Genomic DNA, 27,214 nt, shown 5'->3' on the forward strand with positions numbered 1-27,214 from the left:
TACTGAAGCCGGCACGCCCTAGAGTCTGTGCTCCCCAGCAAGAGAAGCCACTGCAATGAGAAGCCCGCACATTGCAACAAAGGGTAGACCCTGCTTGCGGCAACTAGAGAAAAGCCTGAGCAGCAACAGAGATTCAGCACAGCCAAAAATAAATAAATAATTAATAAAATTATTTTTAAAAAGCAGATTGTCACTGACTCAAAGAGGAAATCAAAAACAAAAGTTTAAGTTAAAAAATAGAGAATGAGAACAATTTATTTCAAAATCTAAGGGATCTAAGAAATGTTTTATTTATGACCATCAATTCTTTATTATTAGGAAAACAAAAGAAAATTAATGCTTACTTAGGGAAAGCAGAAAAACAGCTATAAAATTAACTAAACAAGGATGATATCATCAATAAAAAAAAAGTGGCAATTAATGAAATAGAAAACAAAAATAGTAAAAAGAACGAGCAAACCCAAAAGCTATTTCTTAAGGAGAAGAAACAAAAATGCAAAAGATTTAGATTTTAATATTTCATATTTTGAAAAAATTGTCCATTAACATTCAAAGACATCACCTTTAAGGATAAAGTCAAAATTGCTCAGTCATGTCTGACTCTTTGTAACCCCATAGACTATAGCCCACCAGGCTCCTCTGTCCATGGAATTCTCCAGGCAAGAATACAGGAGTGGGCAGCCATTCTCTTCTCCAGGGAACCTTTTAGACCCAGGAATCAAACCAGGGTCTCCTGCATTGCAGGTGGATTCTTTATCATCTGAGCTACTAGGGAAGCCCACCTCCAAAAGGTAAACCTCTAAGTGTAAACCACACCAAATAAATAGAGTGACAAAATCTCAAAGTAAAAATCAATTTAGTGGAGCAAAAGTGATTAATAGTGTGATTACCATGGGCGACATTTGAAAATTTCAGTGTACATGAATTTTCATGTACCAAATAAATTGGCACAAACATATCCAAATGCCTTCAGATGATATGCCATATCCTGTTGGGCACTTTATAATAATGATAATAGATACTATTTGTGTGTTTACAATGACAGTATAAAGTCAGAATAGTGAGGTCACACGGCCAAGGTAATTCAGCTAGAAAAATGGAAGATTTGAACCAATGTAGTTACCTCTAGAGAATATATTTGCACAGAAAAACTAAAAAGAAAGGAGTGGCAAATACGTTTAAATGCTTCCTTACTTTTCACCTTTTACAAATCTAGTAGATACATACATATTTTATAATCGGACAAATACATTGCATATAGGAAGAAAACTAAATAGAATAGATTGTGGTGTGAGCAAAAAAAGAAATGTGAAGATAGGGTCCTTTGCAATTAATAAATACAGTAATATAAAGGGATATAAAAGTAAGAATACAAAAACTATAAGAGATCTAAAGTCATGGAAGTTAATATAAACTCAGTACATGTCATGTAAGTGGGCAAAAAACCAGGGCTAACTAAGTAGATTAAAAAACAAACCCTGCCCCTAAGAATCCTATTTCAATTAAACCCAAATACTCAGGGTTAACATGGGAAGAATCTGAAACCATGAGGAAAGTGGTTGTTTCCATCATGGAAACTTGGGGTGCAGTGACCTGGGCTGGGGTAGGTGTGGTGATGTGGTCAAAAACTTCCTCTTTGAGACTCACTTCTCAACATCACTGCTCAGTTTTACTTGCTCTCCAGGCCCCATCACTAGTCTTTGATGACGTCCCACCTCAAACACCTATTTAACATGCCATTCAGCTATGTACATCCCCATGTTTTACTCCAGATCCCAACTACCGATCAGAGACTTATGGCAGGCAGAATTTCATCTCTGAAAAATTGGACCAAATTATTTCTTTCTCCAATCACAGAGACCCAGACTTTTCTCTCCACTATTGTCTCACTCCCACTTAATTCATTCAGCCTCTCTGAAACTTCTACTTCCATCTGGCATTTAATTCTCCTGTAACCACACCTCAATCTCTTCCAAGACAAAACCACTAAGAAATATCAGGTCAACAAATGCAGTCTGCCAATTCTTTCTTGGTTTTGATGGTGCCAGACCCCATGGTCTTTACTGGCCATGTCCTCTGTCTGCCTTCTGTCTGTGGAAAACCTTTAGCCCAAGAATGACTTTAGTCAACGAAGTCATTGACTTGAGAAAATGCAAAAAGAAAGGAAAACAGTCCAACAAAACTAAATAGTTTAGTTAGTAAGCAAAGTCAAGGACCTTTAGTTCCTCCTCAAGGGCTATAGATGATACTCAGCCATATCCCGTGAGCTGTCTTATAGGTACTGAAACCCCCAACAGGTGGAAGAAGTCAACTACGTGGTGACCAGACTGTAGCCATGACACATAAGCTGCCACAATTCTGGGAACTGGCCTCCAGGAAATGGGAACAAGCTGATCCTGTGCCTGAAGATTAACTGTACTGAAAACAATTAAACCTGGAGAAGGAAATGGCCACCCACTCCACCCACCCATTCTTGCCTGGAAAATTCCAAGGACTGAAGAGCCTGGGGGCGGCTACAGTGCTTAGGGTCACTCAGAGTTGGACACCAATGAGGAGACTTAGCACACACATCACTTAAAGCAGTAATACACACCAGAGAAAATGGCTTCCGGTTAGCACAGTTGATATCCCCACTGAACACCATGTTGGACATGACTGGCCACAGGAGGTCCATCACAAAGTCTCCTCTGAACAGCCACACGGATCCAGAGGCAAGAATCTCCACCAGTGACACCTCTCTCTGAAGAAGCTCAGAGGCCATACGTGCATAAGGAGTGAAAGCAACCTGGCAAATGTACATCAGGCTCAGAGGGTAGAGCATGTTCTTGACCCTTTGGAAGAATGCTGTGAGGTCTGGATTCATTGCTAATATCCTAGGAACATATGAAAAAGAGTTTGGGCACTCTGCATACTCAACATCTAAGTCTCAGGGAACAGAAAGCAAAAAAATACACAGCAGGAATGGACAGGTACTTAGCCAGCACTGCCCCACAGGATTAAAAAGGGTCTGTTAAAACCACATCAAAGGTCCTTGTTACACAGCAGCCCCTTACAAGACCTTTGAAAGAGCAAAGACACATGTTCAAAGCTGCCATAGTTTCCAACAATGTCATTACAAAACGTACTTTTTCAAAACTCAGAATAAAATGGCCCTACAAGAGGTAATCAAATTCATTCTGGGCATACTGAATGGTGTAGGTTTACATGATGAAAAAGTCCTCTGCTTTGATGTGCATATTGACCTCCGACGGCAGGACCACTGCCTGGCGACCTCCGGCGTGGAGCTCCCGCACGGCCTCCCACGTGCTGAGCCAGTGGCTGCCCTCCATGGGGACCACCAGCACCTTCCCAGCCTCAGCCCATCGCCCGACGCACAGAAAGAGCAGGAGTCCAGCCAGCACCTGCCGCCGAAGCTGCAGTCCCAGGGCTACCCCTACACAAGCCATACTGTCTGGTGTGTGCCATCTGTATTTGTTAGCTTTATCTTATCACCAAGTCAAAATGGCCTGTCATTGGAAGGCAGCTTGCCCTGCTTACGTTAATCATTACAGGCTGAGCCCATGCCTGGGTTTCATCACCTCTGATCTCACCCAAGGAAAGGTTACCCACCTTATCTTGGAAAAACTCTTCTGACCTGCTGCTCCCAGTGGGGAACATTCTACTTCATTCTCTTGTTCTTCATCCAATTTCCAAACCAAGGCTGTGCCTCCCTTGGTCCCCTCCTACATCTCTGCTAACCGTGTTCTCTGGGGCTGGACTGAAGGCTGAGGAGTCACCTCTGCCCCATTCTCCACCCAGAACCTCTGCTGCATGAGACCTTATCTGAGAACTCTTCAAACTCTTTCCCCTCATCATGGGTGAACACGGAGCACATCCAGGGAAACATATAACATCATGAGAATAGCCTTCTCTCAGCAGGGAAGGGATGGTGGCTCTCTGGTTTGTTCCTGTTCCACACTGGACCCCTCATGCACTGCTCAGGAGAGAGTCTGTCAGAGCAGCTGCCCTATATGGAAACATCTCAAAGGATTCTTGAGGACAACAGCAGAAAGGCTGCTTGAGAATTCTTTATCTGCCTTATGGAATAGAACTTCCTGTTATCTAAACCACCAGTGGGCAAGGCAGCTCTTTGTAATGACAGTGGGGTTCAGAGGACGCCAGGCTCCAGGGCCTGCTTCACTTTGGACAGGAGGGGTGTCCCCATGCTTCCATGCAGGCTCTCTGAATCCACTTCTGATGTGGACCCCACTAGTCTTCCACTGCTCTGTGTAGGGACTGAAGTGCACATTATGCTGAATCTTTATTACATCTTATAGTTTATGTTCAGGACTTCCCAGATGACACAGTAGTAAAATCCTCCTATGAATGCAGGAGTCACAAGAGACGTGGACTCAATCCTTAGGTTGGATGTAGGAAGATCCCCTGGAGTAGGAAATGGTAACCCACTCTAGTATTCTTGCCTGGAAAATTCCACAGACAGAGGAGTCTACACAAACTGCACAAAAAGGTCTTAATGACCCAGATAACCACGAAGCTGTGATCACTCATCTAGAGCCAGACATCACCGAGTGTGAAGTCAAGAGGGCCTTAGGAAGTATTACTACAAAAAAAACTAGTGGAGGTGGAAGAATTCCACCTGAGCTATTTAAAATCCTAAAACTGAGGCTGTTAAAGTGCTGCAGGATATACGCCAGCATATTTGGAAAACTCAGCAGTGGCCACAGGACTAGAAAAGGTCAGTTTTCATTCTCATCTCAAAGAATGTCAATGCCAAAGAATATTCCAACTACTGGACAATTGGGCTCACGTCACATGTTAGCAAGGTAATGTTCAAAATTCTTCAAGCTAAGCTTCAACAATACATGAACGATGAACTTCCAGATGTTCAATCTCTGGTTTTAGAAAAGACAGAGGAACCAGAGATAAAATTTCCAACATCCACTGGAACGTCGAAAAAGCAAGATAGGAACAGAAAAAACATCTATTTCTGCTTTATTGACTATGTCAAAGGCTTTGACTGTGTGGATCACAATAAACTGTGGAAAATTATTAAAGAGATGGGAATACCAGACCACCTGACCTGCCTCCTGAGAAATCTGTATATAGCTCAAGAAACAACAGTTAGAACTGGACATGGAACAACAGACTGGATCCAAACAGGAAACGGAGTACGTCAAGGCTGTATATTATCACCCTGCTTATTTAACTTATATGCAGAGTACATCATGAGGAACGCTGGGCTGGAAGAAGCACAAGCTGGAATCAAGATTGCTGAGAGAAATATCAATAACCTCAGATATGCAGATGACACCACCCTTATGGCAGAAAGCAAAGAAGAACTAAAGAACCCCTTGATGAAAGTGAAAGAGGAGAATGAAAAAGTTGGTTTAAACTCAACATTCAGAAAACAAAGACCATGGCATCTGGTCCCATCACTTCATGGGAAATAGATGGAGAAACAGTGGAAACAGTGTCAGACTTTATTTTGGGGGGTTCCAAAATCACTGTGGATGGTGGTTGCAGCCATGAAATTAAAAGACACTTACCCTTGAAAGAAAGGTTATGACCAACCTAATCAACATATTAAAAAGCACAGACATTACTTTGCCAAAAAAAGTCCATCTAGTCAAGGCTATGGTTTTTCCAGTGGTCATGTATGGATGTGATAGTTGGACTCTAAAGAAAGCTGAGTGCCAAAGAACTGATGCTTTTGAACTGTGATATTGGAGAAGACTCTTGAGAGTCCCTTGGACTGCAAGGAGATTCAACCAATCCATCCTAAAGGACATCAGTTCTGAATATTCATCGGAAGGACTGATGTTGAAGCTGAAACTCCAATACTTTGGCCACGTGATGCAAAGAGATGACTCATTTGAAAAGACCCTGATGCTGGGAAAGATTGAAGGCAGGAAAAGAAGGCAATGACAGAGGATGGCATCACCAACTCAATGGACATGAATTTGGGTGAACCCTGGGAGTTTCTGATGGACAGGCAGGCCTGGCTTGTGGCGGTTCATGGGGTCGCAAAGAGTTAGACACGACTGAGTGACTGAACTGAACTGAGGCTTCAACACTATATGAACCAAAAACTCCAGATGTGCAAGTTGAATTTAGAAAAGGTAAAAGAACCAGAGATCCAATTACCAACATATGTTGGATCATAGAGAAAGCAAGGAAATTCCAGAAAAACATCTATTTCTGCTTCATTGACTAGGCGAAAAACTTTGACTAGATCACAACAAACTGGAAAATTCTAAAAGAGATGGGAGTACTAGACCACATTACCTGCCTCCCAAGAAACCTACCTGTATGCATCTCAAGAAGCAACAGTTAGAACTGGACATGGAACAACAGACCTGCTCCTAATTGGGAAAGGAGTACATCAATGCTGTATAACGTCACCCTGCTTATTTAACTTAGATGCAAAGTACATCATGCAAAATGCAAAGGCTGGATGAATCACAACCTAGAATCAAGATTGTCAGGAGCAGTATCAACAACCTCAGATATGCAGATGATACCTCTCTAATGGCAGAAAATGAAGAATACTAAAGAGCCTCTTGATGAGAGTTAAAGAGGACAATGAAAAAGCTGGCTTAAAACTCAACATTTAGGAAACTAAGACCATGGCATCCAGTCCCATCACTTCATGGCAAAGAGATGGGGAAAAACTGGAAACAGTGACAGACATTATTTTCTTGCATTCCAAAATCATTGTGGATGTTGACTACAGCTTCAAAAATAAGACACATGTTCCCTGGAGGAAAAGGTATGACAAACCTAAACAGTGTATTAAAAAGCAGAGATGTTACTTTGCCAACAAATTTCGACAGAGTCAAAGCTATAATTTTTCCAGTAGTCATGTACGGATGTGAGTGCTGGAGCATAAAGAAGAGTAAGCACTGAAGAACTGATGGTGCTGGAGAAGACTTTTGAGAGTCTGTTGGACTGCACGGTGTCAAGCCAATCAATCCTAAAGAAAATCAATCCTAAATATTCAATGGAAGGACTCAGCTAAAGCTGAAGCTCCAAAACTTTAGTCACCTGAGAGAAATACCCAACTCATCAGAAAAGACACTGATGCTAGGCAAGATTGAAGGCAGGAGGAGAAGGGGACGACATAAGATAAGATGGTTGGATGGCATCACCGACTCAATGAACATGATTTGAGCAAACTCCACGAGACAGTGAAGGACAGGGAAGCCTGCTGTGCTGAAGTCCATGAGGTAACGTAGCAATGGAACAACAGCAACATCTCAGGATGAATATGAGAAGACTCTGAAACAATGAGGAACGCAGTAGTTGCCCCCATGGAAATGTGGGGGTGATGACTGGGCTGGGGTAGGCGTGGTGACGTGGTCAAACCCTTCCTCTTGGAGACTCAGCTTTCTTCATTTCTGTACCCTCTGCCACTGTGTTCATAGGCTCAGGTTTTCCTCCTCTCCGGCCCCCACCACTAGCCTTTGATGCCCTCAGCATCCCGAGTTGATGACCCGTCTGGCATGCATCTAACTATGTGCCTCCCCACCGCCCCTCCAGACCCCAGCTCCTGGTCAGAAGATTTCTGGTCAGCACAGCTCCCTCTCTGAAAAGCTGGACTCAATTATTTCCTTCTCAGGTCAGAGAGAGCCTAACTCTGCTCCCGTATTCTCTCACTTTCACTCAGTTTATTCAGCCTCTCTGAACTTTCCGCTTCCTCTCAGTGTTTAGATTTCCAGTGACCACACCTAAGACCTTTCCAAGACAAAACCATGATGAACTGCCAGGACAATAAATGCAGTTTGCCTGTTCTTTCCTTCCCCTATTGAACACCCTCAAGCAAAAACCCATGAGGGGTGGATTCACAGCTCAAGTTCTTGGCTCCTACTAGATGGAGAAAACTGCACAAGCATCAGACAGTGCCTTTTCAAGACGGCAGCCATGGTTGACCCGCACAATTCTTTCTTGGACCGAATATGGACCCTCAACCCTGCCTCTCAATCCTCTCAAAGATCATCACAAACCTACACTACCCTCCGGGAGCACTTTAACACTGTGTCTCACCAAAGAGTGTGTGAAGGAGAATGAGAAGTAGCAATCTTTGGAAAGATCAGTAGATAGGTAAGCACGTGGAAGTAGGTTGTTTTGTAAAAACATGTTCCACTTGGGAATTCCCTGTCAGTCTAGTGATTAGGACCCACCATTTCACGGCCTGGGGTTGCAGTGTGGTGAAATGTTTTTTAAATTTTTATATGAAAAGAATGTGTTCCACTTTGAACACTGACTGAATAAAAGCAGCAGTACAGACCCGAGATAATGGCTTCCTGTGGGCACAGTTGATACCCCCAATGAACACCATGTTGGGCATGATCGGCCGCGGGTAGTCCATCACAAAGTCTCCTCTGAACAGCCACACGGATCCAGAGGCAAAAATCTCCACCAGTGACACCTCTCTCTGAAGAAGCTCAGAGGCCATACGTGCATAAGGAGTGAAAACAACCTGGCAAAGGTACTTCAGGCTCAGAGGGTAGAGCATGTTCTTGACCCTCTGGAAGAATGTCATGAGGTCTGGATTCATTGTGAATAACCGAGGAACATAAGAGAAAGGGTTTGGGCACGCTGTGCCCTCAGCATCTAAGTCGCAGGGAACAGAACGCAAAAAAAACACAGCAGGAATGGACAGGTACTTAGCCAGCACTGCCCCGCAGGGGTATATAGGGTCCGTTAAAACCACATCAAAGGAACTGGCATTCAGGTCTCTGATCAGATCCTTGTTATATAACAGTGCTTCACAAGACCTTTCAAAGAGCAAAAACACATTTTTCAAAGATGCCATAGGTTCCAAAAGCATTGCAAAATGTACTTTTTTAAAAAGGAGACGTACATGAGTCTTCACGAAGGAATCAAATTTGTCCTGTGTGTAGGGAATGGCGTACGTTTTCGCAGTGAAAAAGTCCTCTGCCTTGATGTGGATATTCACCTCTGGAGCAACGACCACTGCCTGGTGACCTCTGGCGTGGAGCTCCCGCACGGCCTCCCGCATGCTGAGCCAGTGGCTGCCCTCCATGGGGACCACCAGCACCTTCCCCGCCTTGGCCCATCGCCCGACGCACAGACAGAGCAGGAGTCCAGCCAGCACCTGCCGCCGAAGCTGTAGTCCAAGGGCCATCTCCACACAAACCAGAAGGTGCTCCGTCTCTGGTAGGGCCGTGCTGCCTATATGTGTCCCCTTGTCTTTATCTTATCATCAAGTTCCTTAAGCAAAATGGCATGTCCTTGGAAGGCAGTGTGCCCTCCGAACATTAATCATTACAGGCTAAGTCCATGCCTGGGTTTCATCACCTCTGATTTCACCCAGGGAAAGATCACACCCTCTTACCTTGGAAAATCTCCTCTGACTCTGCTGCTCTCTCTGGGGAACATTCTAGTTCACTCACTTGTTCTTTCAAGACCCAAAGCAAGACTGTGCCTGCCCATTCCCTTGGTCACCTCCTACCTCTCTGCTATCTGTGTTTTCTGGGGGCTGGACTGAAATCTGAGAATCACCTCTGCCCCTGTGCCCACCCAGAACCTCTGCTGCATGTGACCTTAGCTGAGAACTCTTTAAACTCTTCCCCCACCTCCCAGTTCAAGGGTGAACACGGAGCACATCCAGGGTTACACATAGCATCGGTAAGACACCTTCTCTCAGCGGGGCGAAACCCGGTTGTCTGTTTTGTTCCTCTTCCACCTTGGGAAATTCCTTCCGCTATTTATGGTAGAGTCTGTTGGAGTAGCTGTCACATAGGGAAATATCTGGTGGAAGTCTTGATGAAAACAGCGCAAGAGTCCTGTTTGAGAAATCTGTATCTACTTACTGGCATAGGAGTTGCTATTATCTAAAGCATCAGTGGGCAAGGCAACACTTAGCAATGATACAGTGGGGTCAGACAGCACCAGTCCCGAAGATCTGCACACCCTGGACATCAGGGAGCTGTCCACTTGCCCCCAACCAGCCTCTCTGATTCCTCTTCTGAGGCTGAAGGTGTCAGTCTTCTGCTACTCCGTTTAGGGCCCCACGTGTACCTTAATCTGGGCTTTTATTGTATCTCATAGTTCATATTCAGATTTTTCTCTAAGGTCAGTTAGTGTTTTATCCTGCCAGGGACAGATTCCTCCAGAACAGAGGGGTCCTGAATTTGTGGGACCCTTCTGAGGATGGGCCTGGGCAACTGCTTGTGTCTTGGGCCCATGAGATGGCCCTGCTACAGAGACTGATGCCCACGTGTGCTAAGTAAAATGTGACATCTGCGTGTCTCGTCTGCCCTGGGGACGATGGCAGAGGGCTGCTTCAAGCAAAGCCCAACTGCCATCAGCTGCCTTATGCTTGCCGCTGAACACAGATACTAAGCCAAGTTACGATGCACAGTGCACCAGGGGCACTGATCAGGGCGGTGGTGCTTTCTCTGGCCTTAGAGATTTAAATCTAGCCGAGAATAAAATAAATGAAGAGAATAAAATAAATATGACATCATGCATGGGAAGAATGAACACTGTAACACTCTTGAGTTTACCCCAAATTAAACTATAGACATAATGGCAGGCTAATCAAAATTTCATTGGCATTTGCAATATGATGGAAAGAAATATTTTTAGCTTCTACTTAGAAGCATTTCTGGCTTCTGATAGGAGTAACTCTTATTAAACCAATGCTCTCACACAACTTTAATAAAATTTTCCAGTTAAAAGAGATAGGTTTCATGTATATGGTCAAGTCATTTTGACAAGGGTGCAAAGTATATTCAAAAGGGACAGTCTTTTTAACAAATGCTGCTGAGAAAATGGAATATCAAAATTTAAACAACGAATGTGGACTCTTAAGAATGTCGTGTGTGTATGTGTATGTGTGTGTGTGTTAGTTGTTCAGTCGTATCTGACTCTTTGTGACCCCATGAACTGTAGCCCGCCAGGCTTCTCTGTCCATAGAATTCTCCAGTCAAGAATACTGGAGTAGATTGCCATTCCCTTCTCCAGAGGAACTTCCCAACCCAAGGATCGAACCGTGGTCTCCTACCTCGCAGGCAGATTCTTTACCATTTGAGCTACAGGGAAGTCATATAAAAGTTCACCTCAAAATGGATCAGAGACCTAGAGCTATAAAACTCTTCAAAAAAGACATAGGACAAAACTTCAGAACATTGCGTTTGCCAAAAATTTCTTGAAAATCACACTAAAGCATAGTTAATGAAAAACTAACAAATTAGACTTCTTGAAAACATTTTAAATGTGGGTGACTTCCCAGGTGGCCCTAGCAGTAAGGATCCACCTGCCAATGCAGAAGACAGAAGAGATGCAGATACGATCCCTGTGTTGGGAAGATCCCCTGGAGAAGGACACAACAACCCATTCCAGTATTCTTACCTAGAGAAACCCATGGACAGAGGAGCCTAGTGGGCTACAGTCCATAGAGTCACAAAAGAGCTGGACAGGACTGAAGTGATTTAGCTTGCATCAAAAGATATTATCAATAGAGTAGAAAGGAAAACCATGGAAGAAAATATTTACAAATCATATATCTGATATGGGATTAATATCTGGAATACATAGAGAACTCCTATAACCCAAAACCAGCAAAAAGATCTCATTCAAAAATAGAAAAATGGCTTAGGAATTTCTCAAAAGTATATGTGCAAATGACTGGCAAGTATTAGAAAAGATACTCAACATCATTAATCATTAGGGAAATGCAAATCAAAACTTCAATGACTGTATGGCACAGGGAACCCAAAACCAGTGCTTTGTGACAACCTAGAGGAGTAGAATGGATGGGAGGTAGGAGGAAGGTTTAAGAGGGAGGGGACATATATATCTACTTCTGCTTCATTGAGTATGCTAAAGCCTGTGACCGTGTGGATCACAACAAACTGTGGAAAATTCTTAAAGAGATGGGACTACCAGACCACCTGACCTGCCTCCTGCAAAACCTATATGTGGGTCAAGAAGTAACAGTTAGAACTGGCCATGGAACAACAGACTGCTTCCAAATTGGGAGCAGAGTATGTCAGGGTTGTATACTGTCACCCTGCTTATTTAACTTATATGCAGACTACATCATACGAAATGCCAGGCTGATGAAGCACAAGCTGGAATCAAGGTTGCTGGGAGAAATATCAGTAACCTCAGATATGCAGATGACACCAACCTTATGGAAGAAAACCAAGAGGAATTAACGAGCCTCTTGATGAAAGTGGCAAGAGGAGAGTGAAAAAGCTGGCTTAAAACTCATCATTCAAAAAATAAAGATCATGGTATCCAGTACCATCACTTCAAGGCAAATAGATGGGGAAACTTGGAAACAGTGAGACATTATTTTCTTGCATTCCAAAATCATTGAAGATGTTGACTCAGTTCAGTTCAGTTCAGTCTCTCAGCCGTGTCCAACTCTTTGTGACCCCATGGGCTGCAGCAGCCAGGCCTCTCTGTCCATCACCAACTCCTGGAGCTTGCTCAAACTCATGTCCATTAAGTCAGTGATGCCATCCAACCATCTTATCTTCTGTCATCCCATTCTCCTCCCATATTCAATCTTTCCCAGCACCAGGGTCTTTTCCAATGAGTCAGTTCTTCCAATCAGGTGGCCAAAGTATTGGAGTTTCAGCTTCAGGATCAGTCCTTCCAATGAATATTCAGGGCTAATTTCCTTTTTGATGGACTGGTTGGATCCCCTTGCAGTCCAAGGGACTCTCAAGAGTCTTTTTCAACACCACAATTCAAAAGCATCAATCTTTGGCACTCAGCTTTCCTTAGAGTCCAACTCTCTCATCCATACGTGACTACTTGAAACCATAGCCTTGACTAGATGGACTTTTGTTGGCAAAGTAATCTCTTATTTTTTAATGTGCTGTCTAGGTTGGTCATAACTTTTCTTCCAAAGAGCAAGCATCTTTTAATTTCATGGCTGTAGTAACTATCTGCAGTGATTTTTGAGCCCAAAAAATAAAGTCTTTCACTGTTTCCCCATCTATTTGCCATGAAGTGACGGGGCTAGATGCCATGATCTTAGTTTTCTGAATGTTAAGCTGTAAGCCAACTTTTTCACTCTCTTCTTTCACTTTCATCAAGGGGCTTTTTAGTTCTTCTTCACTTTCTGCCATAAGGATGGTATCATCTGCATATCTGAGGTTATTGATATTTCTCCCAGCAATCTTGATTCCAGTTTGTGCTTCTCCAGCCCAGCATTTCTCATGATGTAATCTGCATATAAGTTAAATAAGCATAGTGACAATATACAGCCTTGACATACTCCTTTCCCTATTTGGAACCAGTCTGTTGTTTCATGTCCAGTTCTAACTGTTGCTTCCTGATCTGCATACAGAGTTCTCAAGAGGCAGATCAGGTAGTCTGGTATTCCCATCTCTTTAAGAATTTTCCATAGTTTGTTGTGATCCACACAGTCAAAGGCTTTGGTATAGAAAATAAAGCAGAAGTAGACATTTTTCTGGAACTCTTTTGCTTTTTTAATGATCCAACAGATGTTGACAATTTGATCGCTGGTTCCTCTGCCTTTTCTAAATCCAGCTTGAACATCTGAAAGTTCATGGATATTGACTACAGCCTCAAAAATAAAAGACACATACTCCAAGGAAGAAAAGCTATGACAAATGTAGACAGTATTAAAAAGCAGAGACATTACTTTGCCAACAAATGTCAACACAGTCAAAGCTATAATATTTCCACTAGTCATGTACAGATGTGAGTGCTGGAGCAAAAAGAAGGCTAAGCACTGAAGAACTGATGGTGCTGGGGAAGACTCTTGAAAGTCCATTGGTCTGCATGGAGATCAAACCAGTAAGTCTTAAAAGAAATCAATCCTGAATATTCATTGGAAGGACTCAGCTAAAGCTGAAGCTCCAATACGTTAGCCCCTGAGGTGAACACCCGACTCATCGGAAAAGACACTGATGCTAGGCAAGATTGAAGGCAGGAGGAGAAGGGGACGACAGAAGATAAGATGGTTGCATGGCCTCACCGACTCAATGAACATGATTTGAGCAAACTCCACGAGACAGTGAAGGACAGGGAAGCCTGCTGTGCTGAAGTCCATGAGGTAACGTAGCAATGGAACAACAGCAACATCTCAGGATGAATATGAGAAGACTCTGAAACAATGAGGAACGCAGTAGTTCCCCCATGGAAATGTGGGGGTGATGACTGGTGGTCAAACCCTTCCTCTTGGAGACTCAGCTTTCTTCATTTCTGTACCCTCTGCCACTGTGTTCATAGGCTCAGGTTTTCCTCCTCTCCGGCCCCCACCACTAGCCTTTGATGCCCTCAGTGTCCCGAGTTGATGACCCGTCTGGCATGCATCTAACTATGTGCCTCCCCACCGCCCCTCCAGACCCCAGCTCCCGGTCAGAAGATTTCTGGTCAGCACAGCTCCCTCTCTGAAAAGCTGGACTCAATTATTTCCTTCTCAGATCAGAGAGAGCCCAACTTCTGTCTCCCGTATTCTCTCACTTCCACTCAGTTTATTCAGCCTCTCTGAACTTTCCGCTTCCTCTCAGTGTTTAGATTTCCAGTGACCACACCTAAGACCTTTCCAAGACAAAACCATGATGAACTGCCAGGACAATAAATGCAGTCTTCCCGTTCTTTCCTTCTCCTATTGAACACCCTCAAGCAAAAACCCATGAGGGGTGGATTCACAGCTCCAGTTCTTGGCTCCTACTAGACGGAGAAAACTGCACGACCATCAGACAGTGCCTTTTCAGGACGGCAGCCATGGTTGACCCTCACAATTCTTTCTTGGACCGAATATGGACCCTCAACCCTGCCTCTCAAACCTCTCAAACATCATCACAAACCTACACTACCCTCCGGGAGCACTTTAACACTGTGTCTCACCAAAGAGTGTGTGAAGGAGAATGAGAAGTAGCAATCTTTAGAAAGATCAGTAGATAGGTAAGCATGTGGAAGTAGGTTGTTTTGTAAAAATATGTTCCACTTGGGAATTCCCTGTCAGTCTAGTGATTCAGTTCAGTTCAGTCGCTAATCGTGTCTGACTCCTTGCGACCCCATGAATCACAGCACGCCAGGCCTCCCTGTCCATCACCAACTCCCGGAGTTCACTCAAACTCATGTCCATCGAGTTGGTGATGCCATCCAGCCATCTCATTCTCCGTCGTCCCCGTCTCCTCCCACCCCCAATCCCTCCCAGCATCAGAGTCTTTTCCAGTGAGTCAACTCGTCGCATGAGGTGGCCAAAGTACTGGAGTTTCAGCTTTAGCATCAGTCCTTCCAATGATCACCCAGGACTGATCTCCTCTAGAATGGACTGGTTGGATCTCCTCGCAGTCCAAGGAACTCTCAAGAGTCTTCTCCAGCACCACAGTTCAAAAGCATCAATTCTTCGGCGCTCAGCTTTCTTCACAGTCCAACTCTCACATCCATACATGACCACGGGAAAGGTTTTTCTAGCCTTGACTAGACAGACCTTGGTTGGCAAAGTAATGTCTCTGCTTTTTAATGTGCTATCTAGGTTGGACTTCCCTGGTGGCTCAGAGGTTAAAGCTTCTGCCTCCAATGCGGGAGACCCGGGTTCGATCCCTGGGTCGGGAAGATTCCCTGGAGAAGGAAACGGTAACCCACTCCAGTATTCTTGCCTGGAGAATCCCATGGAGGAGAAGCCTGGTAGGCTACAGTCCACGGGGTCGCAAAGAGTCGGACACGACTGAGCGACGGAACGGAACGATCTAGGTTGGTCATAACTTTCCTTCCAAGGAGTAAGCATCTTTTAATTTCCTGGCTGCAATCAGCATCTGCAGTGATTTTGGAGCCCAAAAAAATAAAGTCTGAGAGTGTTTCCACTGTTTCCCCATGTATTTCCCATGAAGTGATGGGACCAAATGCCATGATCTTCGTTTTCTGAATGTTGAGCTTCAAGCCAACCTTTTCACTCTCCTCTTTCACCCTCATCAAGAGGCCTTTGAGTTCCTCTTCACTTTCTGCCATAAGGGTGAATTAGGACCCACCATTTCACTGCAACGGCCTGGGGTTGCAGTGTGGTGAAACGTTTTTTAAATTTTTATATGAAAATAATGTGTTCCACTTTGAACACTGATTGAATAAAAGCAGCAGTACAGACCTGAGATAACGGCTTCCTGTGGGCACAGTTGATACCCCCAACGAACACCATGTTGGGCATGATCGGCCGTGGGTAGTCCATCACAAAGTCTCCTCTGAACAGCCACACGGATCCAGAGGCAAGAATCTCCACCAGTGACACCTGTCTCTGAAGAAGCTCAGAGGCCATACGTGCATAAGGAGTGAAAGCAACCTGGCAAATGTACTTCAGGCTCAGAGGGTAGAGCATGTTCTTGACCCTTTCGAAGAATGTCATGAGGTCTGGATTCATTGTGAATAACCGAGGAACATATGAGAAAGGGTTTGGGCACACTGTGCCCTCAGCATCTAAGTCGCAGGGAACAGAACGCAAAAAAAACACAGCAGGAATGGACAGGTACTTAGCCAGCACTGCCCCGCAGGGGTATATAGGGTCCTTTAAAACCACATCAAAGGAACTGGCTTTCAGGTCTCCGATCAGATCCTTGTTATTCAATAGTGCCTCACAAGACCTTTAAAGACAAAGACTCATTTTTCGTAGCTGCAATAGTTCTCCAAAACAGTGTTAGAAAATGAACTCTTTAAAAAAACATATTAAAACTGCCCATCAGGAAGTAATCAAAATCATCCTGGGTGTATGGAATGGCGTAGGTTTTCATGGTGAAAAAGTCCTCTGCCTTGACGCGCACATTGACCTCCAGAGCAACGACCATGGCTTGGTGACCTCTGGCGTGGAGCTCCCGCACAGCCTCCCGCATGCTGAGCCAGTGGCTGCCCTCCATGGGGACCACCAGCACCTTCCCCGCCTCGGTCCATTGCCCGACACACAGACAGAGCAGGAGTCCAGCCAGCACCTGCCGCCTAAGCTGCAGTCCCAGGGCCATCTCTGCACAAACCAGAAGCTACTGAGTCTCTGGTCCGGCTGTGCTGCCTATATTTGTTCCCTTATCTTCATCTTATCATCGAGTCACTTAAGCAAAATGGCATGTCATTCGAAGGTGGTGTGCCCTCTATACATTAATCATGATAAGTCAAGTCTATGCCTATGTTTCATCACCTCTGATTTCACCTTGTGAGAAAGATCCCTCCCTCTTATCTTGGAAAAACTTCTATGACTCTGCTGCTTGCTCTGGGGAGCATTCTAGTTCACTCGCTCACTCTTCATCCAAGACCCAAAGCAGGGCTCTGTCAGCAGAATCCCTTGGTCACCTCTGACCTCTCTGCCAATCAAGTTCTGTTGGGCTGGACTGAACTCTAAGCGGTCACCTGCGCCCCACCCCCTGCCCGGATTCTCTGCTGATTTTGACCTTATCTGAGAACTCTTTAAACTCTTTTACCCCAATTCACTGGTGAATTTGGAGCACATCCAGGGAAATACATGATATTCCTAAGACAGCTTTCTCTCAGTAGGGAGGGAACACTGGCTGTCCAGTTTCCTCCTGGTCCACCCTGGGACACCTCCGACAATGTTCGCGGGAGAGTCTTGATTGGAGCAGGTGTCAAATATAGAAACATCTGCAGCAGAATGGCTGTTGGGCAATTCTGTATCTACTTCATGGAATAAGAGCTGCTATAATCTAAAGTATCAGTGGGCAAGATAACCCTTAGCAATGACACACTGAGGTCAGAGAGGGCCAGCCCCCAATGTCAGCCCACCCTAGGACAGGGGTGAGCACTCTCCTGGTCTCAGAGGAGGTTCTCTGAATTTCTCTTACGATGCTGACAGTGTCCATCTTCCACTACTCTATTCAGGAACTGGAGTGTACATTAATCTGGACCCTAGTACACCGTATAGTCTGCATTCAGATTTTCCTCCAAGGCCATTTACAGACCCAAGCCCTGATAAGGACAGATTCTTCAGAACTGAGGGGCTCCTGAATCTGTGGGACCCTTCTGAGGTGGGGCCTGTGCAACAGATTGTGTCTTAGGCCCATGAGGTAACCCTACTACAGAGACTGATGCCCACGTGTGCTCAGCAGGACACGACATCTCCGTGTCCCATCCACCCTGGGGATGATAGGGGCGGGCTCCCTGAACTGCCCAGTGCTCTCTCTCACTGAGCACCCTCTTGTGCATCCACCAGTTCAGTTCAGTTCAGTTGCTCAGTCGTGTCCGACTCTTTGTGACCCCATGGACTGCAGCACGCCAGGCCTCCCTCTCCATCACCAACTCCCGGAGTTTACCCAAACCATGTGCATTGAATCGGTGATGCCATCCAGCCATCTCATTGTCTGTCATCCCCTTCTCCTCCTGTCCTCAATCTTTCCCAGCATCAGGGTCTTTTCAAATGAGTCAACTCTTCACATCAGGTGGCCAAAGTATTGGAGTTTCAGCTTCAACATCAGTCCTTCCAATGAATATTCAGAACTGATCTCCTTTAGGATGGAGTGGTTGGATCTCCTTGCAGTCCAAGGGACTCTCAAGAGTCTTCTCCAACACCACAGTTCAAAAGCATCAATTCTTCGGCTCTCAGCTTTCTTCACAGTCCAACGCTCATATCCATACATGACTACTTGATAAACCATAGCCTTGACTAGATGGACCTTTGTTGACAAAGTCATGTCTCTGTTTTTTAATAAGCTGTCTAGATTGGTCATAACTTTCCTTCCCAGGAATAAGCATCTAAGCATCCTTTAGTTCCATGACTGCAATCACCATCTGCAGTGATTTTGGAGCCCCAAAAAACAAACACTCTGCTGGCTAGTGCTATTTTGGAATCCTCTCTCTCCTTATCAGCCTCGGGACCCAGCCCCTCCTATCAGCCTGCCAATACTAGTACTAGGATGCCTCAGGTAAAGTTAGGGGAAATACAGACCCACTACTTGTGGCCAGCTGCCATAGGACCCCTCTGAGCGCTCAGTCACCTGGGACCCAGCCCCAGACACTGGGGGCCCCGGGCCTGAGCTCACCTACCAGCACACCTATGCCTCACCCCCCCTCCAGCAGGCTGACACCAACTCCAGGACCCTCAAACCCTGAAATCAGTGACTCCAAGATTCGGCTCCACCAACCAGAAGGTCCGCATTAGATCTATAAGAGATATATAGGGCCCTATATTGTCACCTTGCTTATTTAACTTATATGCAGAGTACATCATGAGGAACGCTGGGCTGGAAGAAGCACAAGCTGGAATCAAGATTGCTGGGAGAAATATCAATAACCTCAGATATGCAGATGACACTAACCTTATGGCAGAAAGGGAAGAGGAACTCAAAAGCCTCTTGATGAAAGTGAAAGAGGAGAGTGAAAAGGTTGGCTTGAAGCTCAACATTCAGAAAACAAAGATCATGGCATCTGGTCCCATCACTTCATGGGAAATAGATGGAAAAACAGTGGAAACAGTGTCAGACTTTGTTTTTTTGGGCTCCAAAATCACTGCAGATGCTGATTGCAGCCATGAAATTAAAAGACGCTTGCTCCTTGGAAGGAAAGTTATGACCAACCTTGATAGTATATTAAAAAGCAGAGACATTACTTTGCCAACCAAGGTCCGTCTAATCAAGGCAATGGTTTTTCCCGTGGTCATGTATGGATGTGAGAGTTGGACTGTGAAGAAAGCTGATCGCCGAAGAATTGATGCTTTTGAACTGTGGTGTTGGAGAAGACTCTTGAGAGTCCCTTATACTGCAAGGAGATCCAACCAGTCCATTCTAAAGGAGATCAATCCTGGATGTTCATTGGAGGGACTAATGCTAAAGCTGAAACTGCAATACTTTGGCCACCTCATGCGACGAGTTGACTCACTGGAAAAGACTCTGATGCTGGGAAAGGTTGGGGGCGGGAGGAGAAGGGGACGATGGAGAATGAGATGGCTGGATGGCATCACCGACTCTGTGGACATGAGTTTGAGTGTACTCCGGGAGTTGGTGATGGACAGGGAGGCCTGGCGTGCTGTGATTCATGGGGTCGCGGAGAGTCGGACATGACTGAGCGACTGAACTGAACTGAACTGAACTGAACACAGGAGTACCTAATAGAAAAAGCAAATACTAACAGACAGAAAAAGAGAAGTTATTAAAAAAAAAAATTTTTTTTGTTTGAACAGAAATGTTAACAATGTGCTGACCATGTATAAATTTTAGGGTCAATGATTTTATACCAAATAAATTGGCAAAAACATATCTTAATGCCTCCAGATGACATACATTGTTTTGCTAGGCACCTTTTGAGAATGATAATAGATAATACTTGTGCTCAGTGTGACAATATTAAGGGTAGAAAGATTGGGTCACCCACTCAAAGTCATTCAGCTAGAAAAATGGGAGTGAAGATATTAACCAAAGCAGTTATCCCAAGAGAATATATTCACACAGAAAAACTAAAAGGAAAAGAGCACCATTTACTTTTCAAATGCCTCCCTACTTTTCACCTTTTACAACTATGATAGATATATACGTATTTTATAATTGGACATATACATTGGTAAAGAAAAAAGAAAACCAAGAATAAGTCCCTTGTGGTGTGAGTAAATAATAAATAATATATTTACTGTTGCACAGAGTCCTATGCAATAATAAATATATGAACAAAGAGATATATAAAAGTAATGTTCAAGCAGGTTTTAGAAAAGGCAGAGGAACCAGAGATCAAATTGCCAACATCTACTGGATCATGGAGAAAGGCAAGAGAGTTTCAGAAAAACATCTATTTCTGCTTCATTGACTATGCCAAAGCCTTTGACTGTGTGGATCACAATGAACTGTGGAAAATTCTGAAAGAGATGGGAATACCAGACCACCTGACCTGCCTCTTGAGAAACCTATATGCAGATCAGGAAGCAACAGTTAGGACTGGTCATGGAACAATAGACTGGTTCCAAATAGGAAAAGGAGTACGTCAAGGTTGTATATTGTCACCCTGTTTATTTAACTTATATGCAGAGTACATCATGAGGAACGCTGGGCTGGAAGAAGCACAAGCTGGAATCAAGAGTGCTGGGAGAAATATCAATAACCTCAGATATGCAGATGATACCACCCTTATGGCAGCAAGTGAAGAGGAACTTAAAAAGCCTCTTGATGAAAGGGAAAGAGGAAAGTGAAAAGTTTGGCTTGAAGCTCAACATTCAGAAAAGGAAGATCATGGCATCTGGTCCCATCACTTCATGGGAAATAGATGGGGAAACAGTGGAAACAGTGGCTGACTTTATTTTTGGGGGCTCTAAAATCACTGCAGATGCTGATTGCAGCCAGGAAATTAAAAGACGCTTACTCCTTGGAAGGAAAGTTATGACCAACCTAGATAGCATATTAAAAAGCAGAGACATTACTTTGCCAACCAAGGTCCATCTAGTCAAGGCTATGGTTTTTCCAATGGTCATGTATGGATGTGAGAGTTGGACTGTGAAGAAAGCTGATCACTGAAGAATTGATGCTTTTGAACTGTGGTGCTGGAGAAGACTCTTGAGAGTCCCTTGGACTGCAAGCAGATCCAACCAGTCCATTCTAAAGGAGATCAATCCTGGGTGTTCATTGGAGGGACTGATGCTAAAGCTGAAACTCCAGTACTTTGGCCACCTCATGCGATGAGTTGACTCACTGGAAAAGACTCTGATGCTGGGAGGGATTGGGGGTGGGAGGAGATAGGGACGACAGAGAATGAGATGGCTGGATGGCATCACCGACTCGATGGACATGAGTTTGAGTGAACTCCGGGAGTTGGTGATGGACAGGGAGGCCTGGCATGCTGTGATTCATGGGGTCGAGGAGAGTCAGACACGACTGAGCGACTGAACTGAACTGAAGAATACAAAATCAATATGAGATTTAAAGTCACGGACGTTAAAGTAAATTCAGTACATGTGACATAAGTAGGCAAAAAAGATGGCTAATTCAGTGGAGTAAGAAACAAATCAGGCCCCCAAGAGTCTTATTTCAATTAAACCCAAATATTCAGGGTTAGCATAAGAAGACTCTGAAACAATGAGGAAAGAAGTAGTTTCCATCATGGAAACTTGGGGTGGGGCGGCTGGGCTGGGGTGTGTTTGGTGATGTGGTCAAATTCATCATCTTTGAGACAGTTCTCAGCGTTACTACCCCCACCTTAACTGCGTTCATAGGCTCAGTTTTACCTCCTTCCAGCCCCCACCACTAGCCTTTGATGACCTCAGTGTCCCAAACTGGACCTGTCTGACATGCCATTCAATTCTGTATGCCCCGACAGTTTTCTCCAGACTCCAACTCCCGCTCAGAAGACTCGTGGTCAGCACAGCTCCATCTTGAAAACTTGGACGCAGCTACTTCTTTCTCCGATCAGAGACCCCGACTTCTTTCTCTGATGTGGTCTCACTTCCCTGAATCACTCAGATTCACAGTTCAAGTTCTCTGTGCCTACTCAGATTGAGAGAATCACACAACTGTTACAACAGTACCTTTACAAGAGAACAACCATGGTGGAATCACACCATTGCTTGTCAGCCCTATTATGGACCCTTACCTCTGCCTCTCAGGCTGCTCAAAGATCATCACAAGCATTTTCTACACGACTGGAAGCACTTTAACAATTTATCTCACCAAAAACTGTTAGAAGGAGAATGAGAGGTGGAAGTCTTGAGAAAGGTCAACACATAATTAAGCAACTGGAAATAAGTTTGTTTGTTTTTAAATATGTTCTGCTTGGGAGTACCCTGGCGATCGGGTGTTTAGGACTATACACCATCACTGTCACGGGCCCAGGTTCAATCCTTAGTTAGGAAACTAGGATCCAATGCACAGGGTGGCTTGACCAAATAATTTTTTAATTAAAAAGTGTGTTTCACTTGGAACCCTGACTGAATTAAAGCAACAATACAGACCTGAAATACTGGCTTCCTGTTGGCACAGTTGATACCCCCAATGAACACCATGTTGCGCATGATCGGCCATGAGTAGTCCATCACAAAGTCTCCTCTGAACAGCAGCATGGATCCAGAAGCAAAAATCTCCCCCAGCGACATGTCTCTCTGAAGAAGCTCAGAGGCCATACGTGCATAAGGAGTGAAAGTAACCTGGCAAATGCACTTCAGGCTCAGAGGGTAGAGCGTGTTCTTGACCCTTTGTAAGAATGTCATGTGATCTGAATTCCTTGTTAACAACCTAGGAAAGTATGAGAAAGGGTTTGGGCACACTGTGGCCTCAACATCTAAGTCACAGGGAACAGAACGCAAGATAACACAGCAGGAATGGACAGGTACTTAGCCAGCACTGCCCCACAGCGGTAAACAGGGTCCATTAAAACCACATCAAAGGAACTGGCATTCAGGTCCCTGATTAAGTCCTTGTTACACACAGCCCTCACAAGATCTTTCAGAGGAAAGACACATATTTCAAAGATGCCAAAATTTTCAAAAGCATTGTTACAAAATGTACTCTTTCAAAAAGCAGAGTTACAGGACACTTCATGAGGGAATCAAATGTGTCCTGTGTGTAGGGAATAGCATAGGTTTTCGTGATGAAAAAGTCCTCTGCCTTGATATGCACATTGACCTCCGGAGCAACAACCACTGCTTGGTGACCTCCGGCGTGGAGCTCCCGCACAGCCTCCCACATGCTGAGCCAGTGGCTACCCTCCATGGGGATCACCAGCACCTTCCCAGCCTCAGCCCATAGCCCGATGCACAGACAGAGCAGGAGTCCAGCCAGCACCTGCCACTGAAGCTGCAGTCCCAGGGCCATCTCCACACAAACCAGAAGCTGCTGAGTCTCTGGTCAGGCTGTGCCACCTATATTTGTTCCCTTTATCTTGTCATCCAGTCATTTAGGCAAAATGGCATGTCATTGGCAGGCAGTGTACCCTCCTTACTTTAATCATTACAAGATAAACTTATGCCTGGGTTTCATCACCTCTGATTTCACCCAGGGAAAGATCCCTCCCCTTTATCTTCGAACACCTCCTCTGATTCTGCGGCTCTCTCTGGGGAAGATTCTAGCTCACTCTCTTGTTCATCCAAGACCCAGAGCAAGACTGTGCCTGTCCATTCCCTTGGTCACCTCCTACCTTTCTGCAAACTGTGTTCTCTGGAGTAGGGCTGAACTCTGAGGAGTCACCTATGCCCTCTTTTCTTGGGTTCCAAAATCACTGCAGATGGTGACTACAGCCAAGAAATTAAAAGATGCTTTCTCCTTGGAAGGAAAGTTATGACAAACCTAGACAGCATATTAAAGAATAGAGACATTAATTTGTCGACAAAGGTCCATCTAGTCAAAGCTATTTTTTTCCAGTAGTTATGTCTGCATGTGAGAGCTGGACTATAAAGAAAACTGAGTGCCAAAGAATTGATGCTTTTGAACTGTGGTGTTGGAGAAGATTCTTGAGAGTCCCTTGGGCTGCAAGGAGATCCAACCAGTCCATCCTAAGCAAATCAGTCCTGAATATTCATTGGAAGGACTGATGCTGAAGCTGAAACTCCAATACTTTGGCCACCTGATACAAAGAACTGACTCATTGGAAAAGACCCTGATGCTGGAAAAGATTTAAGGTGAGAGGAGAAGGGGACAACAGAGTATGAGATGGTTGGATGGCATCACTGACAGGATGGACATGAGTTTGAGTAAGCTCCAGGAGTTGGTGATGGACAGGGAGTCTGTGGGGTCGCAGAGTCAGACACAACTGAATGGCTGAACTGAACTAACAGTTTATGTTCAGATTTTTCTGCAAGGTCAGTAACAGACCTGTTCTGATAAGGACAGATTCCCCCAGATCAGAGGTGCTTCAGAATTTGTGGAACCAGTTTGAGGTGGGGCGTGTGGAACTGTTTATGTCTTGTGCCAACGAGGCCTACCCTGGTACAGAGACAGATGCCCATGTGTGCTCAGCAGGATGTGACATCTCTGTGTCCCATCTACCCTGGGGATGATGTGGTAGGGCTTCCTGGGCTGCCCAGCTCTCCCTTGAACTGAGCATCCTGTTCTGTATCCATGGCTTCTGCCAAAGTGACATCCTGCCCTCAGCCACATGACTGGCCAGACTGACACTTTCCTTTGGAAAAAAGTTTTCCCCCATTCAGGATCCATGTTGATAACACATTTCACCACTGAGAAAATGCATGCACGCCAATATGCCTCCTGGATCACACAGGCTGCCACCGTGCCGGAGATGTTTGCCGCAACCATCCTTGAAGGCCTCGAGTGCAGGGTCCAGGGTCTCCCAGGTCAACATCTATGCTATCTTTTTCTGTATCTTCGTTCTGTCTCAGCAACATAACATCTGTTTCCCACAATGCTCAGTTTCTGTCCTCTTTTCCCTGGATACTCCTATCATTTCTGTCCCTCATTAACTTCTATAAACAGCCATGAAGAATTTTTCGAGAGTGCAGGATCAAGGGTGCTCATGTCCTACCTTCAGGGTAGAAAGGCAAGTGAGAGAAGGAAGCAGGATAGCTGGGAAGGTGGGACTTCAAGTTTGTTTTTGCTGCTGAAGCTACTGTCAGTGTCATTAGCAAGAGAAGCTACTGTTTTGGTTTCTTCTCACCAGAGAATCTAGTGGTCCCCTATCTGGTAGCAGAAGTAGCACAGCTGAGTCTGATCCCCTTCATTCTGCTAAGAACTCACTGGCTCCTGTTAATCGTCTGGTTCTGATTGCAGTGGACACCTGTTTGCAAGTATCTGATCAACATTCTGGCTTCCCTCACTGTGTTAGCTGCCCTGTGTTTGCCACTCAACCTAACACAGATGAGTGAGTGAGTGAGTGAAAGTCACTCAGTCGTGTCCGACTCTCTGTGACCCCATGGACTATACAATCCATGGAACTCTCCAGGCCAGAATACTGGAGTGGGCAGCCTTTCCCTTCTCCAGGGGATCTTCCCAACCCAGGGATCAAACCCAGGTCTCCTGCATGCAGGCAGACTCTTTACCAGCTGAGCCACAAGGAAAGCCCTAACACAGATACCATAAGCCAAGTATGGAAGCATAGTTTTCTTAGGGGATTGGAAATGGTGGTAGTGTTTCTTCTGCTATAATTAGGGATATAAATCTAGACTAGGACAAAATAAATGAAGAGGCATGCAACATCATGCATGGGAAGATTTAATACTCTAACACTCTTGATTTTGCCCCATGTTAAGCTACACATGTAGTGACAGACCAAGTACAATGTCACTGGGGTTTGTAATACAAGAAAAAAAATTTTCAATTCACCTAGAAGCATGGCTGGCTTCTGATGGGTGTAGATCCTATCAGACCAATACTACCAAACATATGTGTCATCCAATGTTTAAATAATTTTTCAAGTTAAAAGAGATAGACTTCATATATATGGCAAGTTATTTTTGGCAAATTGCAAAGAATATTCAGTACAGAAGGTCTTTTCAACAAATCGTGCTTGGAAAATTAGATATTGAATGTAAACAGTGAATTTGGACACTTACAAATGCCATATAAAAGTTGAACTCAAAATGGATTGAAGACATAAATGTAAGGCCAAGCACTATAAACCTCTTTGACAAAGACATACTTCAAAATTTCACTATCTTGTATTTGGTGAAGATTTCTTGAAAATTACAACAAAGCATAGCTAATGAAAAAATAACACATTGGACTTTGAAAATTTTTAAGTGCATGCATTAAAAGATATTATCAACAGAGTGCAAAAGCAAACCATACAATGGACGAAACTATTTACAAATCAAATATCTGATAAGGGATTAATATAACCAGAATATACAGAGAACTCCTATAACTCAACAACAGCAAAAAGACCTGATTCAAAAGTGGACAAACGACGTAGACATTTCTCGAGAGAATATGTGCAAATGACTCATGAGCAATGAAAAGATGCTCAATGTCATTAATCATTAGGGAAATAAAGCAGATATCACCTAAAGCATTAGGAAACTGATCATTAAAAAAAAACCAGAAAACAGGTCTTGGAGAAAATGTAGAAAAATTAGAACCCTCATGTACTGGGAATGTTATGGTGATGGGAATGTAAATGGTGTAGCACTTGTACAGCAATGTAATGTACAAGTGTAACATACAATGTGTAATGTACAATGTAATGTACATCCCATCTATGTAATGTTGATGGGAATGTAAAGGGTGTAGCCACCCTTTACAGCTTCTCAAAAAACTAAAAACAGAAATACCAGGTGGTCCATCCATTCCACTTCTAGGTATACACAGAAAAAAAAAATTGAAAGAAGTCTCAAAAAGGTATTTGT

The 27,214-nt window shown here is 44.4% G+C and overlaps 1 protein-coding gene and 4 pseudogenes across 1 annotated transcript in view; all 5 read right to left on the reverse strand.

Moving 5' to 3' along the window:
- The window catches only part of LOC129540619 (UDP-glucuronosyltransferase 1A1-like), a 134,296-nt gene that overhangs the window by 34,865 nt on the left and 72,217 nt on the right, over positions 1-27,214 (reverse strand). The window lies entirely within an intron of this gene.
- Positions 2,230-3,450, reverse strand: LOC148777963 (UDP-glucuronosyltransferase 1A3 pseudogene; annotated as a pseudogene).
- Positions 8,228-9,713, reverse strand: LOC148777964 (UDP-glucuronosyltransferase 1A3 pseudogene; annotated as a pseudogene).
- Positions 16,043-17,311, reverse strand: LOC148777965 (UDP-glucuronosyltransferase 1A3 pseudogene; annotated as a pseudogene).
- Positions 22,627-23,732, reverse strand: LOC129540624 (UDP-glucuronosyltransferase 1A3 pseudogene; annotated as a pseudogene).

The sequence above is a fragment of the Moschus berezovskii genome, chromosome 4 (assembly GCF_049115385.1).
Source record: "Moschus berezovskii isolate FMDL1 chromosome 4, NW_MosBer_1.0, whole genome shotgun sequence".
Lineage (NCBI taxonomy): Eukaryota > Metazoa > Chordata > Mammalia > Artiodactyla > Moschidae > Moschus > Moschus berezovskii.